Below are 18,496 nucleotides of genomic sequence, written 5' to 3'. Positions count from 1 at the left end.
TTACCAGATGCTTCCCTCTTTGGTTTCAGATATTTCCTTTTTAGCCCCTTATCCAAGGTTTCCAGAGCTCATGTAGCAGCTTTTGTTACTAGCTTGTAATTTGGCCCCCGATTGAGAGCTGCTTGCCGCCTCCTCCGTCTGGAGTATCCTGATAATTTCACTGTCAGCGGGCATATTTGAAGTTAGCCCTAACAGTGAGGGAGGGTTGTCCGCAGTTGGCATTCTCTCAGAGTGGACAATCAGAGATTCCCCCCAGTAGTATCATCTTTTACATGCTCTGTGGGCTTCCGCACTCTCAACACCCAACACTGAGTGGCCCTAAAGCGGGGAGGGTAGAGGTAGAAAACAGGATTCTCTAGAAAACAGGGTGGAGGGAGGGATGGGCGGGAGCAGAGCCCAAATCCGGAAGTGCAGGAAAGCAAGTGGCATGGAGCCCAGGTGGTGCTGACACCAGGGGGCTCAGCTTGGGCCCCCAGGCCTGACCAACTGCTCATTAGTCAAGGCCCTGGGGTCCCTGGATGCTACACGGAAACCACAGGTGAGGGCTTGAGAGACCCTTCCTCCTGGACAAAGGGCCAAGGATGTGAGCACCGCCAGGAGATCAGGAGGAGGGGCACGTATACACAACAGCACCGCACCTCCCACCACCGAGGGGAGGGCTCTGGGGTCCGCGTCTGCCCAGCCAGCTGAGCTTGGATCCGCCTGAACCCCACGTGGTTAACCCCCAAATGCCCTCCTACATAGCAAAGCGGCTGTGTGACCCAGGGTCGGAGAAGGGGGAAGACCATGCCCTGGATGTGAATTTAAAGGAAAATTATCTCCCCCCTGCCTTTCCCATCCTTAGCAGGACCTGTGAGGGTTAACTTGCGACCAGTGACAAACCCAGCTGGAGGCTTCTGGTGTTAACCACTGCCGGAAAGAGTTACATTCTGACCACAAAACTACATGTAAACACGATGCGTAAAAAACACGGGGCTGTCAAGAACTGCTCTGTGATTTGCTGTAGTTTGGCCTTTATTCGGGTAGACAGAGGGCCTGGAACCATGAGACAGTCTATCAGTCAGGGCCTGAACAAGAAACAGATGGTTTAAAGGTTTGAGAAAGCAGTTTAATGAAGGTTCTTTACAGAGCTGTAGGCAGGGATGAGGGAGTGAAGAGATGCTGGAGCATTCAAGGACTAGCATGAGCAGGAAGCCGGCACCGCCTCCTGCCTGCAGGGGCAGGGGTGGAAAGTTCCAGAAGCTGGCAGGACCTGTGGTCACAGAGGGATGCAGCCTCTGCCCAAACCATGGCTGGCAGAGGGAAACGGACGAAATGCCCTGGCTGCCCCACCCTCCAGTTGCCTGCTGGTGTCTGCAGAGAGACCCCAAAGAGAAGCAAGAAGGCAGGGAGAGGGTGGTGTGGTCCTCGGAGGGTCAGCCTCTCAGGCTGCAGGATGGATCTGTGGGGCAAGTGCAGAACAGGAAGCACAGATGGTCCCTGTCACTCCTGGAGAAATCCTCCGCACACTAGTTTTAGAGGGCTTTGAGGAGGAAGGTACTGCCCAGGAGAGCCTGTGAGCACAGACAGGACACTGGGAACCCGAAAGGACCAGGGGTCTTGGGCTCAGCAACGGATGCCTGGCACAACCCAGGAGCCAGTAGCATGGGCTGCCATTGCCACGGCGTATGGAGAACGCACGCTGCTTTCCTGGGAGCTCTCCCTGTGCACCGTTGTGTCCGGGCTCCGGGAGGCCGATGAAACTCGAGCTCTCTTAAATTGTAGTACCTCTTCATGGTTGGGTTCAGCCCCTCCTCGGGCAGGCTGAGGCACCTTCACCAGAAGCAGACCTATGAAGGCCGTTTACCTAAATTCCCGAGCTGTCCCCGGCCGGCTGCCGCAAGCCCTGCTCAGCAACCGGCCTCCGGCCTGAGAGCACAGGGGGCCGTGTGCTCACGCTTGCCCAGGCAGAGGAGAGGCAGAACCTAGCGCTGGGTCCAACTATCAGTATCGGCACAAGCGGGGTGGGCATCAGGCTCTGTGACACACTTGCTCATCTCCGGGCAGCAGGGCCTCGGATTATTTCTCTAAATGCGCCTGCAGGTTTGCTGCCGGCTCGAAGCTGGTGGCCTAAAGGGAAGCCTCGCCTCTCCTCTGCCTCTGCCGGCAAAAAGACAAGTACGCTTTCTTTCCTTTCAGCTTAGATACGGTGTTTTCCCTTCTTTCAGCCACAGTCATCACCTGACACCGAGACAGACTGTCACCACCAAAATAAGCCTGTTTCACACTAGAATACCTGGATGCTGGCAGAGTATCACTCAGCACTTTAGGAGAAATCATTTTCCAATCGCCTCTGCGTGGCCATTAAAAAAAATGCATATGTACCTTCCCCCTGGGGTCCTTTATTCATTTTCTCTATTCATTCTTCCCTATGCTAGATTGACATATTCCCTTTTAAATCTGAGTATTATCAGCCCAAAGTGATGGAGTGGTCACTGCCAAAGCAGAAATTGTCCGTTCAACCAAATTGAGCAGGCACAAGTTATTGCACGAACACAGGCTGGGCACTGGGGGTGCAGGGACATGGCACTGTCATTACCATCCTGGAGCTCACAGTCTAAGGGAGCTAGATAGGCATGTGGCTGAGTTAGTCAGGAAGAAGTTCCATAAAAGAGGCACGAGTGTTTGTTGGTGTTTGGGTGAAAGAATGATCCCCTCAGATTAAGGGATGGAAGGGAAGGCTTTGTGGAGGGGATGGTGGGGAAGACAACCAAATGGGTCAACAGGTGTCCTTAGGATTGGAAACTGGCAAAGCAGCATGGCCCCAGGTTAAGGGGGTAAGAGATCATCAGGTACTGGGTATGGCTTAGTTGGCATGGTGGATCATGGGGTTCTGACTGGGTAGGAAGATGGAGGTAGAAGCTTATCAAAGGATTGGGGGGAAAGGAATGAGTCAAAAAACTGTGGTCACTCCAAGAATAAAGAGTAGGTTCAACAAAGGTGATGGAGAAACGGAGGGAGCATGTAGAAGGCTGTAGTCAAGAAGGAACTTCAGAGTTAGAGTTTAGAGCTGGCTCATTTAGGGGATGAAGCCAGGTGTGTAGGCATCTAAAATAGAGTGGAAATGAGTCACTGAGGTTCAAGTCAAGAAACTATGAGATGTGGCCAAAGAAAGCTGTCTTGTTGGTGAAGCCCCAAAGCGGATGTCAGGGAAGGGGATAGAGAAGAAGTCTGTGCGAGAGTGAATTCCCCAACCAAGTGGAGAGGCCCAGAGTACAGGAAGCAGCGCAGCAGTTGAGGAAGAGGCGGGTGATGGATAGCGAGAGCTTTTAAAGAGAAGGACTGTTGAGAGGACGTGGCAGAACAATGTCCCGGAAGGGGGATGAGGTGTTGGCAGCGTGCTGACACGTGTCCCCGCCACTGGGGGTGAGATGTGCGGGGTTGGGGAGGAAAGGGAAGGAGTGTGGTGATGAGAGGCGTCTCCCCTTAGAGTCGAGCTCCAGGGACCAGAAAGGAAGGGAGGGGTGAGAAGAGTCCTGGAGAAGACTGGGCTGGGAGCTGGGGCCGGGGCTCGGCTGCTGACTGGATGGAGGGGCTCAGAAGCCGTGGAAACAGCAGAGGGCACGTAGAGCCTGGAGGGGATGAGGACAGGGACCTGCCATAGCCGTGGTCTGGACTGGAACCTGTGAGCAGTGTCTGCTCGGCTTCTAACCTGCTTCTGTAGAAAATACAAAAGGTCAGCACCCATGGAAAATACAAAAGCTCAATCTTACTAGTAATCGAGGAAATGGAATTAAAATGCATGACCGTCATTCCCCAAATGATGTAATCAAAGCCATGGTGGGGATGAGATTGCCGGGGGCAAAAAGCAGAGAATGAGGAAAAAAAGACCACCAAGTTTTAGATGCAGCGAGGAGGACGAGACTACAAAGGAGGTGGGGCTGGAGCCTTCAGAGAGGCAGCAGGTGTGGCATCCCGGAAGCCAAAGTGGCGAAGGTGTGAGCTCCTCGAGAAGGAAGGGACAAAGTGCAGACTGTGGCTGAGAGGCCAGCTAGGAACCCAAGCAAGATGAGGGTGGGCAGTGCCCATTGGATCTGGCCCCATGACGGCCACCGTTCACCAAAGGGAAAGGGGTGGAGGAGAGGGGAAGGTGAGGACACGGAGATTCGGCCAAGGATGCTGAGTCTTCTGGTCAAGGCTGTGTCATGGCCACAGGGAATGTGTAAGGAGCCCAGCGGGCCGGGAGTCAGGGTGTAGAGGAGCCCTGGACCTCAGGGAGGAGGGGGAAGAGTGGTGCTAGGGGGAAGAGTGGAGCTGGGGAGAAGTAGACCTCGGCCAGGTGGCAGGAGGCCAGGCCTCAGAGGGGGACAGCCGGTGGGGGCTGCCTGCGAAACACGTGCCCGCTCTAAGCTGGGAACAGCAGCGTCTGACTTGAACAACGTGGCACCGACAGCAGAGACAGAACGTCCTCACAGTCGGTACACAGAGGACATTTCTTTTTCTTCCCCAGCAGTCCACACCATTGTTCTAAAATAAAAGGGCCTCTGAGCCCTTAATCAGGGAACATCAATAATAGAGCCTCTTCAGAGGGAAATTTGAATGTCTGTCAACATTTAAGATGTACGGCCCTCTGGCTTTGTAATTCCCCTCTAGGAATTTGTCGTAGACAGCAGCCTGTCCAGTAGAACTCGCTGCACAGTGGAGACGCTCTCCACTTGTGCTGCCAGCACACAGCCGCCAGCCCCACATGACTCTCGAGTACTTGAGATGAGGCTAGCATGGCTGAGGAACTGAATTCTAAGTTTTACTTACTGCGAATTAACTGAAATGTATATAGCAACACGTGGCTGGTGGCTACCAGACTGACAGTGCAGCTTGGGTATTCTTTCCCGTGTGTAGCAAGGACGCAAGATAGATCATCACTGAGGTACTGCGAGTAACGGTAGCAGATTGGACCCTAAATGCCCATCAACAGGGACTAGTTAAAGAAATTCCGGTCCATCCATATAATGGAAGCTTAGCCCTGAAACAAGCCCAGATGTATTGCTAAGTGAAAAATAAAGGGGAGCGGGCAGGACAATGTGCATAGTACAGTCACTGATTTTTGTAGAAAAGACAGGATGTGTGTACATAAATACATATGCATTGAATGTCTGGAAAAACATGCCCCCAAATGGCAGCTTTCGCTCCAGGGAGGGAAATGAGAGACTGGGAGACAGGAGGAAAGAAGAGTTTTTACCTTTTTCACCTTTAGAAGAGGGTGCCAAGTACATGTTGTTGCTTATTCATATTATTTAATGAACCAATTAAAATAAAAACAGAAATAAAGAAGTGGTTTATAAACAATATATAGAAGCTGCAGGGTCAGGCATTACGTACATGATCTGCTGAAGTGTGCAATAACATTTCTTTCAATAAATATTTTGACACCCAGGGACCCTGTAACACCCTGCCCTACTGGTGGTCCAGTATTTGCTGAAATGCAGCTGACTTGGCTCGTAAATTTGTTCTGGTAATTAATCTGCCTTCTCCACTCTGCCCGCCCGGGTTCAAATTAAATTGTGCACATGCTCTGTGATTTAGCATAACAAGTCTTGCCAGAAAAGTCGGCCTCGGTGTCATCCTCGCTTGGCGGGAAGGAGGGACCAACAGAGCAGGGCTCCGTTTCCATAGTGCCCTGTGGCTGCTACACCGCCTTGGATTTGCGTAATCCCCTTGAACTGAAAGGAAATGTCAACTGAGGGGCAGTGTGGTATCACAGGGGCCCTGGCAGGCAAGACACCTGTTGTCTAGACCCAGCATGGAGGCCGTCAGGCCACACTCCTCTCCCCTCACAGGACCTCATTTCCCGCCTCAAGACAAAGAGGGGCTTGCGTGGGACGCAGCTCTTGAGGGGATGGCCTCCCAGGAGCCTCCACTCACTCATGGCTGGGAGGGAAGATCAAGTCCTGAGGTGCTGGACTGCACTTGGGGAGAGGCTTGGGTGCAACGAAGGCCTGACGGGGGCCCAAAAATGCGACTAGCCCTTCCCCGGAGTGCGTGCCCCAGCCAGAGCTCCCCTGCGGGCTGTCCCCTCCAGCCTGCTGAGGTGGGGAGACCGGCGCTCTGGCCTGGCTTTGAGTCTCAGCCCTTCGTCAGTCTGAACCTCAGCTACTCCGCCTCCCCGAGGCTGTCAGGGGTGCTCGCTATGACAGCTGTGCACTTTGCTGTACACAGCTGGTGCTCATCCAGGACGTTTCTGCTCTCTTCTCACCCTGCTCCCTCGGGCCCAGTCTGTGGGGTCCTGGCTAGGGACAGATTGAGGAATGCACACGCATGCCTGTCTTGCTGCCATCATCATCATCGTCGTCGTCGTCATCACCAAAGCTTTTTTCCCTGTGATTTTAATCAGAAAATGTTCTGTAGAACCCAATCACCCAGTCTCCTCCTCCCTTAAATCCACTCACCTGTGGATTAAGCCAGATTGTTAAGAATTTGCGGGCAAAAATTAAATTAAAAAGCCAAATGACTCGAGAGTCTCTCTTCCCTCCCTCCTTCCTGGGAAGTCTATCAATACTCAGGTACGGTATCTCAGGGGTAAACCTGGTCACTGCCCTAAGCAGCATAGAGGCTAGTGGAGGAGGCAAATTCTGAAAAAGTCCGTTGTCACACCACCAGTGCTCCCAAAGGACAGGGCACCTGTGTGCGTGTGTGTGTGTGTGTGAGAGCACGTGTGTGTGATGGTGGTGGTATCCAGGAACACTTCCTAGAGGAGGTGACACCTGAGCTCAAAATAAGAGCAAGAGTTAGGAGGCAAATGTGGGGGACGGGGCGGGGGAGTTTCCAGCAGAGAGGACGGCATGCACCAAGGGCAGAGCACAGAAATGACACATCTGTGCAGTAGGCTGCACACAAGTGGGAGCATGCGGTGAAGTAGGGAGGCCGCAGGAGGCTGAATAAAGGCCTAGCAATCTCAGGCCCTCACCCGGGAAGCTGTACAGGCAACCTTATATGCAAACACGGTCTTTGCAGATGTGATGAAGTTAAGGATCTTAAAATGGGGAGATTATCCTGGATTATCTGGGTGGACCCCAAATGAGAACACACGTATCTTTATAAAACAGAGGCGGCGGGAGATTTGACAACGGACAGAAGAAAGGAAGCCCATGTGACCATGGAGGCGACACTGGAGTGATGCAGCCACAAGCCACGACCGCCTGGAGCCACCAGAGGCTGGAAGAGATTGGGAGGGTCTCTCCCCGAGAGGAGGGATGAGAGACGAGAGTCTGAGGGAGAAGAGCGGCAATCAGGCCTGTGGGGCAGGGCCCATTCTGGAGAGTTCAGGAGGCAAATTGCTACTTCAGGGTCGAAGAAGCCGAGAGGCACTAAAGCTGCCACAGCGAGCGTCTGACAGAGGGGGCTGTGCGGCTGCAGCCGCCCCAGCTCCCCACAGACACCCAGGAACCGGAGTCCCTTCTTGGGCCTTGCGTCCTGGGCCCTCTGAAGGGGCAGAGGGACCTCAGCCGTCACAACCAGCCCTCTCGAGCGCCTCGCAGTGCCGGCTGAGCGCAGAGCTGCGTCCAGGCGAGGAGGATCAGAGGACACATGGCCCTGGGAGCAGGGAGCACGAGTCTTTGTCCTGTTGGGGTTGGGATAATTGGCCTTTAACAGAAATGCATTTCTCACCTATTTTCCGTCTGATTGAAAAGGACTTTGCAGTCATTTAGAGCCCTCACACTCCTGTAATCAGAGCTCAGTCGGCGCTCAGACAGAGGCAGGAAACTGGGTCACCGCGTGGGCTCCAAGCCTCCCAGGATGCGGCCCCCAGGACTAACCAAACTGCAGGCCCTCCCACCACTTGACTTCAGAGCGGAAAGCGGTGGTGGCTGTATGGAAGGTCTCACTAGTGAGCTGTGCTCGTGCAAGACTGGGAAGGAAGGGCCATCCCTTCCCCCTGCTGTGGTTGGGGAGCTGGTGGATTTTCCCACAGCAGCTTTGCGGGTGTTGAGAGGTGACGGTGGCCGTGGCCGTGGCGGCGTCCCCATCCTCAGGTCAAGGAGAGGCAGTGGTCTGAGGTCACCCTCGCCCACAGCTGCTCCTGAGGCCCTGCCTTCCTGATGGGGCAGAGCAGCAGCTCCCCAGAGGGTCTGCAGGGTGTTCCAGGCCCTTCCAACTGCGTCGTAAGCAGCTACTTTCCAGTCAGAAATCCTGTTCTGCCTCAAGCAGCCGAAGTACTTTCGTTTCCTGTAAGTGAGCCCGACTGGCACAGAGCACTTTCGGAATGTCAGTTCTCTTCCTTCGCCTGGATGGGGTGGCGGTTGTGGGATTCGTTTTACTATCTTTTATTAAGTCCCCATGGATATGACTAGCCTTTCTCTTTCCCACCCTTCTCATCCTCGACTGTGCACATGAATCCCGGGATCCTTGTAAAATGCAGGTCGGAGTCAGTGGGTCCTGGGTGAGGCCTGAGACTGCATTTCTCACAAGTTCCAGGTAACACCTTTGCGGGAACCCTGCCCCAGACCTGCTGAAAAGCACAGCTTTAGGCTGTGAGGGGACTTAGCATCTGTTGTCCTCAGCTGTGGGCCTTTCGCTGACATTCCAAGGCAGCGGGAGGAAGCGCCTTTGCCAGCCTGCACAAGCTGGAGGCCAGGCCAGGTGTGCGGGGCACAAAGGTGAGTCACACACACTGAGGGCACTTGGGGATTATGTGGGCCGGCTCCTGCTGCACACGGAGCCCGGTGGGCAGTGGGGACACGGCCTCCCACCTCCTCTGCACCTTGTGACTGAAGGAGAAGTCCCACTTCCCAGGCACAGGTCAGCAGTGTTTCCTGGTGGGACCTGGGTTCCCGTCCTCAAAGGACAAGCACCTCAGGAGCACAGAGGAGCAAGGCGGTCCTTCCGGCAGTGGACCAGGGCAGGAAGGCTCAGCGGGCTGCCGCTGCTGAGCTGGGCCTTTGCACCAACAACAGGGCGGAGAGCATGGCAGGAGGCGAGGAACAGTGGAACACTGGTTAGAAGGCAGGACAGCCTCGCCCGCTGGCTGCATCTTCTGGAAACTCCCCTCCTGAGTGATATGTGGGACAGGGTGGGGCCGAGCGAAAGCAGGGTCAGGCTGGGAAGGCCAGGCAAAGGAGTTTGGCACGCGCCTAAGGATTCTGAGTGGCCCTCTGATCAGAGGCGTGACAACATTCAGAGGAGATGGAGCAGGTGGCCTGAGGAGCAGAGACACAGGATAACAGAAATCTGCGTTCACGTGTCCTCCTGCCAGCCCGGGTTACAGGAGCCCGCCTCGTGGAACTTAACTACATTTTATAAACAGAACCATTCACGCAGCGGGCTGTCATATTTCTTCAAAAGTTAGAACAGTAAATGCAACAACAGAAAAGAACATGTTGTCCGTTTAGCTTACTCTATAAACACGGGCTTTTGAAGGGCAGACGGAAAAATATCCAGCACAGCACTCAATAAATACATGCCAAATGTGTCGAATGAATGAATGAATGTATGAGGCTAGGGCCAGCTGCCTTGGAGTGGGTATTCCAGGGGTCCAGGGCTGCCCTGATCACGGGCCGTGTAGCGCTGGGCAGCCGGTTCCTTGGGGACCATCCCTCTGCTCCTGCACAGCCAGCCCAGATTCAGTGAAGTGGCAACTAATCACTAGAAACTTACAGATCTTTTTTGCTGAAATGTCTAATACACATAACATGGCCAAAATAAAACTCTTGATTTTCATCCCATCCCCAGAAAACTCTTCCCTCTCCCAGTCTAAGCTAACGTAGCTGACGGAACCCCTCACACAGGTCAGGCCCCAAAGCTCTGGAGTCACCCTCCATTCCTCTTCCTTAGCCCTCTGCGGAATTCATCAGCTGGTGCAGCTGGCCCTACCTCCTCAACAGATCCCAGTCTGCCCACTTCTCCCCATGCTGTCACCCTGGTCCTGCCCGGCCTGGAGCCTTGGCCTCCCTGGTCCCCACCACCCCGTCTCCCAGCCACAATCTATTTTCCACCCGGCAGCCAGAGCGATCTTTTTAAAACAAAGCCATGATATCACTTGTTCATTCGTTTCCTCGTTTATGTTCTGTCTCGTTAGCCAGAAAGGAACTCCCAGGGCCTAGACAGGTGCTGATATGTGGTCAGTGCTCAACAGACACTTGGAGGACTCACTGCATGAAGAAGCCTCCACAGTGGCCAGGGTGGGGCCTCGCCTCTAACCTTCTCAGTCACCCAGGGCTGCCCTGACCAGCCCACACCGCAGGGGAGCAAAGACCCAGCTGCAGACTCAGCCACATTCCAGAAAATGCTGTAAGAATGTCGGGGAGCATTACAAAATGTGATTTTGAAGGTGGTTGACTAGAATGTTTCTGGAGAAACTTTCCAAAACCCTAAGTAGAAAGACTGGATTACCAACAAAATGAACAACTAAAATGATACCAAGGAGTGGGTCCTCGCCTGTGGTCTAGAATTCAAACATTAGTCAGTGTCTCATTCTGAAAGGACACCTTGGCAAAGACACGAAATGTGACAGAAGAACTCACAAATGAAAAGGGTGGGGATGTTTTTCTTTTTTTTTTAAATAGGCGTTAACTAAAATTTGTTTAATGAATCAACTACTTATATAGTATGAAAAAGAAAATATGCCCAAAATGTCATTCTAAGCTTTAAGGTACAAGACAGACTAGGATGGTTCCAGACGCAGTCTTCTGAAAAGGGGTCACTAGGCATCTTAGCACTGCACACACCTCTGGTAGCCCACCCATATACTCCTCTGCTCCCAAGTTAGGCAAATATTTATTTTGTTGTCTGATTATTTTGAATGTATTTTTGAGAGCTGCTTCAAATCCTTTGTGAAATGAGGCAGGAAACAGACAGAAGGGCAGACAAAACAAATGAAATCAGGAGACCCAAATCAAAGGGGCATAGAGGACACGGAAGAGAGGAGAATCGAGAGTAGGATGGGAGAGAGGCCATTCATGCTGGTCACACATTCTGGGCCCGTCATCCTGGTTTTACATCTTACTTTCTGGAAGGGAGGAGGTTCTCTGATCATTTGGAAAAGCTCCCTGGCCATGGAGAGGTGGAAGATTCCATGGCCTTAGTGATGACCCTGTCACCTCCTGCTGCCATGGGGATGGAGATTAGCAAGCACGAAGCTCCCAGGGCTCGGAGGTGCTAGAAGGGCCAGCCAGAAGGGCCCACTGCGCATCCACCAAATGGTCACTGAGTTGCTGGGTACACCTAATCCAGCTGTCACCACGCATTCACCTTCCTCTGCAAACAACAGCTGGTCAGGGCTTGGCTCCATGGCTGCCCATCTGCCACCTGCCCTCCCTGGTCAGAGAGGGGCCCCGCGGGGGCCTCATCCCTCGGAGCATCTCCCTCATTCCTCCTGGGTGGGATGTGTGGTTCAGACGTGGATTTTCCACCCCTCCCGCATGGCCGCTGCTGGCAGTGTGAGTTCCAGTTACGCCATCTGCCCTCCTCTAGCCCACACCTTTCTCCAGGGCCCCTACATGCTGGGGAGGGGGAGTGGCTGAGCTGCAGACTCTGAAGCTGACTTGAGTTCTGGCTCCAGCTCTGTTACCTTTAGCAAGGTACCTAGTCTCTCTGTGCCTGAGTTCCTCATTTCTAAGATGGAGACAATAACAGTAGGCACTTCAGAGAGCTGAGAGTATTCAATTAGTTCACATCCTAAAGACTTACAGTGTCTGGCTCAAGCGCCCAAGAAACGCTAGCTCTTTTCAGCTCCCCTGCATTCCCTGTGGCCCTCCGGAAGGTACCCCAGGCAGCAGATCTCCGCTGTAACTCAGGAGGGCCTTCACCTCTGTCTGTCTGTGCTCTGACAAGCAGCTCGATAACCTCTCCAGAAAGTGTGCTGACCCCTATGGACAGGCCTTCCGAATCTAGTGGAAATACGATAAACGAAAGGCCTGCACACTGTGCTTGGCCCTGTCAGTGGCTCCCTATTCTCGTTCTCTTAGTTGGTTCCTATTGATGAGGATCCAGGCTGCCCCAGGGAGAGAAGCCCAAGGCATCCTGCCCTACACACCGACCTATATCATCCTCGGGGAAGCATGGGACGTCCTGACCTGATCTGACCTGATTCCTACCCAAAGTTACAGGACCACCCAATAACCAGACCACACCTGCACTGATACCATTTTAACGATGTTTTGCATTATCTTTCCTTTGTCTTGTAAAGAAATAACTCACATACCTATGCCTTATAAATTTAGCCCTGCCCTCAACCCATTGCAGCTCTTATTGCCCATGGGTCCTGTCCCCATGCCTGCAGCTCTTCACTGCCCATGGGTCTTGTCCCCAAGCTATTCTATGCTATTCTCTGAATAAAGGAGCACTACTGCCAGACCTTGAGAGTCCAAGAAATCTTTCTTTTGACTCCTCAGTTCGCCGAGCCCACATCACTATTCTGTAAAATGGGCATCAATTTGCCTTATCCTCATTACTCCAGCAGTGGATTCTCAAGAATTTTATGCTGTTTCCAGATGTGAACTGTGTTTAGAAAGCACAGTTTGACACTAAAACCTTAGGACTGGGGGCCGCTGCCCCAGAAGGGGCTCCCTGGGCTAGCCCTCTCACACAGCAGGCTCGGAAGTCGGGCAGGGGTGGGCTGACGGGCAGAGCCTCCGTAGGGCAGCTGGGCTTTGCTCCCTGTTAGAACCTGTACAAAGTAGAATCTCACAAACCCAGAAAGAGTTCAAGCGCTGGGGAGCCAAACAGTGACAGTGTCTCTCAGTGGGCATGGGAGGTAGAACTGCGGGGGTGAGCCCAGCACAGTCACGGGAGGGGTGAGCGGAGGCCTCGAGCTTGAACCCGTGGGGAGCCTCTGAGTTAGGCGGCCTCTGACACCCTTTCAAGTCCTGCCTCCCCGCAGGGATGCTGCTGTGTCAGACTGCCTGCAGCTCGGAGGGGCCGGGCCCAGCCACCACTCTCTATCTTCTGGAGAAGGCGTGGAGGAGACGGATCTCGCAGGCCTTCCTCTGCACTGCCACCCCTGGGCCAGGCTTCCTGCGGCCCCATGGCTCACACAGTATAAAACACACACCCAGAAGGCGTCTGCGAGCTGAGACAGCCAGCCTTGGCCTGCACTGTGGGGAAGCCGAGAGGCGGTGGCTTCCCATTCTCACTTCATCAGTAAGAAGCAGCTGGAAGGGAAGCCAGAAGCGGGGCTGGTCACATCCCACAGTCTCTCTAGAAATGGGAAAAGCCAGTCCTTTCTCGCCATGGGCAGAATGACTTGACAATGCCAGGTTAACCCCTCAAACCCTCACTTGCACCCACCCAGACCCAGGGAGAGGACATGTGGCCCCTGAGAAAGGGGCTGCCTCGCCTGGTGCTTGACAAGTGCCTTCTGCTACGTGGACAGGGCACTGACTGGTGTCAGACGGGGGCCGGATATGCGGGCTCTTAGTCCATCCTTATGACAACCCTCAAAAGTCAGCGGTATTATGCCTCTTCATACGTGAGCAAACAGGTTCAGCGAGGTGACACGACAGAGCCAGAGAATGAGGAGGTGAGGGGTCAGGATCCTAGGGCCTGATGCTCAGCCTGCCTTGGGGAGAGGCTACGCCCTCTGTCCCTCCCTGCTCTCTGCTGCATGCAGGCCTCTGGCCCCCTGGGCCCCCTCAGGCTTTCATGAGACCCTCACCTGGGGGAGCCTCAGGATCACAGAGAATGGGACCCAAACCCTGACCTTTCCATTCACCATGCGTGTTATCTAGGGCAAGTTAAGTCTCAAGGCCTCCATGTGCCCATCTGAAAACAGAGCACTGTTACCTGCCCCCCTTCACAGAGCCGTTTAGAGGTGCAGGAATGTAGACAGTGCCTGGGATAGGTGCCCAGGGAACACAGCTATGGGGTTCTCAACAGCAGCTCTGGGAGCAGATCCCTGGGGCTCAGACCCTACGTCACTCACTAACCAAGGGCCAGCAGCTGTGACCCAGACAGGCCTTCTCCTCTCCACTTGCTGGTCTTCAGGGCGCCAGCCAGAACGGTTCTGCTCCCTGAGGTCGTTGTGAGGGCATAGGAGTGAATCAACTTACAGTGTGACACCACGCTTGGTACATAATAACTGCTCAACTGAATTTGGCTATTGTTACATTTTATTCCCAAACAAAATGCTCTCCTGGGTGATCTCAGGCCCTCCTTGGCTCCTCAGTCCTGACCTGGTCCGAACTCCAGCTCTCCAGGCTCGTCACCCACCTCTCCTGGGCATGCCCTCACTGGATGGTCATGGGCACCAATCTCCTATGTCCAGGACTCTCCTTCCACATGGGCCTCCTCCTGGATCCCCAGTCTTGGCTGGGCACCACCTTCCCCACTTGCCTCACTCCTAACTCTGTTCTTCCCTCATCCCCCCATGTACGACAGCTCACCTCCTCTCCAACCCTTCCATCCATCCCCTCCTCTCCATCCCTTGGCCACTGCCAGGCCACCAGCAGTCCTGACCACAGGCTGCAGGGCACTGAGGCCAGGTAAGTGTGGCAGGGCCGAGGACCTGGCTGGGACAGGCTGTGGGCAGTGGTGCCCAGTGCTGAGAGCACCCTCCAAGAGGCAGCAGCTGGGAGAGAAGCCAAGTTTCCACCAGCCCTGCCATCCAACAATAGCTGCCCCTTGCTGAGCACTGACTCTGTGCCAGCCCCATGCCAAGCCTCCGCATCCATGAGAGTCCAGCTACCAGTTCTAGGAGCCAGTCAGCGCGGGAGAGGCGGGAACCATGTGGGCAGGGAGGCAGTCAGAGGGCAGGCTGGACGAAGAGGCAGGAGGCCCACCCTGGAGCCATTCCTGCCTCCCTTTCATGGGGTCGCTGCAGCCTGGGGAGTGGGAGGGAGGAGCTGCATGTGGATATTTCACTTCCTGCAACACCAGCCTGGCTGCCAGCTGGGCCCTGCTTCCTGACTGCCCACACTACACCAAATCCACTCTGGAGGGGTAAGCTGAAGAATTCTCAGATTAAACCCTTCAGGGGCTCTCCACAAACCTCAGCAGGCCACCCCAGGGTGCTCTGAGCCTCAGGCAACCCAAGGTCTTGCCAGTCCCCAGGCATGCCAAGCTCTCCAGCCCGATGCCTCTGGCTTGGGTCCCCTTCTCTCACCCTTCCGGATTCACCTCAGGGGGCGTCTCGGCCAGAAGCCTTCCAAGACCCTGCCAGTCCAGGTCACGTGCCTAGGGTCTCTGCTCCCCTGGCCCCTGTACACCCCTCTCTCGCCTGCTCTCAGTGAATCCCCCAGCCTGTTTCCTTGTCTGCCTCCGTGTCTGGTAAACTCAGGGCTGCAAAGCCCACACCTCATTGGTGCTTTCAACCCAGGGCCTCACTCAGGCTCTGACACTCAGCAGGAGCTCACAAAATGTTGGTGGAGCAAATGAGTGAAGAATCACAAGGGGACCTCTGCAGATGCAGCCTCACTCCCCACCGTTTGGGAGGAATTGAGGCCCTGAGCATCGTTCCTGAGCATCATCCCTGAGCATCATCCCTGAGCAGCTGTCTCTCAGGCCCCTTGAGGAAGGGCAGGCTGAGATTGAGGGGGAGCAGGGGTCTGCGGACGTCGCTCTTCCCTCTCCCTCTCCTTCTCCTCTCCAGAGCTGGAAACCCGGAGAGGTTAGCCTCCGACCTGGGATGAGACTTTCCTTTCCTCTTGCCCAAGACGGGGTGCTCCCAGGGTCTCCCACACCCCCAAGTCCACTCTGAAAGGCAGGCTCCACCTGCTGTGGGTGAGATCACTCTCTTCCCTCAGCTGCACTTTGCACTCCAGAGGACGTTTCTAGACTTTATGGCTCCATCTGTGTTACAGCTAGTGACATTCCTTCTACCTGCTCTAATCATGAACTTGAGGGGAGGGGTGGGGTAGGCAGGTCAAGGGTCAAGAGGTTTTAGCACTGTATCTGGCTTTGCAGGAGTAACAGGTTCAGATCACTCCCTTCCTCTGGAGACTCAGTCCTAGAGCCAGGGCCCCCACCCCCACCCCAGGCTGTGACAGCAGGTGGACCGGTCACCCTCCTTGTCTGGAGAAAAGCAATCAGATGTGAGTGCTGCATGTTGCTAGGAAGCAACTGGCAACAGCTGGCTGAGAAATCAGTCATGTCCTTGGGAAGGCATGTTCCTGGCCGCTAATTAAATGCTGCGGCAGTATCTCTTCCTTCAGGGAGCCGCAGAAATGTGCTGGATCAATGCGGCAGGCAGCGGCTGTTCGCAAGCCTGTGAGGGCCCCTCCTGCCTGTGCGGAGGAAAGGCCGGGGGGCAGGAAGGAAACTGCTAAGCCCCCGGGGGGCTGGTTAAGTGAAGAGAACCCTGCCCTCAGACTATGCAGCTCCACGAGCCCACAGTGTCTGCTCAGCACCACCTCTGCTGCTCGGAGTGAATCCATTGGTTAAATACTTTTAAAAGCTCATTAAAGTCCACTTCTGGGTACATATGCCAAAGAACTAAAGCAGGGTCTCAAAGACACATTTGTACCCCCACGTTCACAGAAGCCCTATTCACAGTAGCCAAGAGGTGGAAGCAACCCAAGCGTCCACTGATGGATGAATGGAGAAACAAAACGTGGTGTACACATACAGCGAAGTATTACTCAGCCTTAAAAAGGAAGGAAATGCTGACACATGCTGCAACATGGATGAACCTTGAGAACATTCTGCTAAGTGAAACAAACTAGACACAAAAAGACAAATACTGCATTAATCCTCTTATATGAGGTAACTAAAGTAGTCAAATCTATAGAAACAGAAAATAGAACGGTGGTTACCAGGGGCTGAGGAGAGGGGAATGGGGAATTGTTTAATGAGTATAGAATTTTAGTTTTGCAAGATGAAAAAGTCGTAGAGATTGGTTGCACAACAACCTGAATATACTTAACACTACTGACTGTATGCTTAGAAATAGTTAAGACAATAAATTGTATATGCTTTTTATCACAATTACAAATTTTTAAAAACTCATTAAAAAATTTTAAGTAATACATGCTCACAGTGAAAGACTTACAGAGATAAAGGGAACGAGCTAAAAGGTAAACGTTCACCTTCCCTCCCTCCGGGCCCACCCCCCAGAGGCAGCCATCCTTAATGGCATCTTCCGTATGCTTTCAAAGTGTTCTCTGAGCTACGAGCGAGTAAGTATTTACATCTATATTGACTTCAACTTCAGTATAGATTTCAGTTTAGTTTTTTACAAAATATAGCATCCCACTAAACAGTTGTTCAATTAGTCTGTCTCAGAGAGTTTTCCAAATCAATACATATGGATCTGGCGCGTTATTTTCAACAGCTATATCAGAGCCCATTTAGCGGACATTTCATAATTTATTTAGTCCTCTATTGATGCACATTTAGTAGTTTCCACTTTTCCATAATGAAAAAGCTGCAGTGAAATAGCCTCGTACACATGCTTTGCTCACATACGCAAATGTTTTGCCTTGATACATATAATTTAACTGGGTTAAAAGATATGCATATTTACTAAGACATTGCTGTTTGTCTTTCAAGAAATCTGATAACTCACTCTCCCACCTACAGTGGGTGAGAGCACCCCACATTCTTGACAACCCTGGGTCAATGAACATTTTTAACCTTTGCTAATCTGATGGGTGAAAAGTAAATCTTATAAGCATGTTTCCTATAGTTGTTGACCATGTGTATTTATTTTTTCTTTGAACATCCTGCTAATAACATTCTTTGCCCATTTTTTCTTTGGGGTTGTTCATCTTTTGATGAACAAAAATATCAAAATTATATATAATTTTAAAAATGTTTTCTACTAAGGAAATCATTCCTTTGATACATGTGTTATTTGATTTTGTTTTGATATCTTTTTGCCATTCATAAGTTTTCAGCTGTATGTGTTCAGTTCTATGGGGATTTTTTCCTTCTTAAAATTACTCACTGCAGAATTATAAACAGAAACTCAGAAGACAATGGAACCTTTGCAGTTACAGGTCCATTTTGCGTCTCTCATCTTTCCTGACCTTGGACTTGCCGCCTGCCCTTCCCTGAATCTTCTCTTCATGAGACCCACAGAATGTTCTGGAATCGTCTACCAGCTTCCTCATTCTGCCTTTTTAGGAAACGCAACATTCTTCTAAATGCTTTTCAGCCTTCTAAAACTCATCCCCCTATTTGATAACCAGGAAAATCTCCTGTTCCTCCAAGGTTTTGAAGGGATGTGTCCCAATCATGAATCCCTGTGTCTTCTGCATAACCTCATCAGATGTTTTTTCAAACTCTCCTCAGTTTGTAATGTGAAAACTTACGCATTTTTTCATTTTCCCAATAAAAATGATACCTACTTGTTTTTTTCAAAGGAAACCTACCTCAAGATTCTAACACACTTACTACCTCAAATTTACCCCTATCCTACCCTGAGTTGAGAAGTACTTTGCAGATAAACTTCACTGTTTAAAAAATTTAAGCAGAATGACATTAAAATATTTTTTAAATGACTGACTTGGGAAAACAATCTAGAGGCAATTTCTTTTGAGTAACACATCCCTCCCTAAAGATAGATTTCAAACCTCATAACACCCAA

Source organism: Equus caballus, chromosome 1 (genome assembly GCF_041296265.1).
Source record: "Equus caballus isolate H_3958 breed thoroughbred chromosome 1, TB-T2T, whole genome shotgun sequence".
In the NCBI taxonomy this organism is placed as follows: Eukaryota; Metazoa; Chordata; class Mammalia; order Perissodactyla; family Equidae; genus Equus; species Equus caballus.
The sequence above is the reverse complement of the archived record's forward strand: the minus strand, read 5'-3'. Positions refer to the sequence as shown.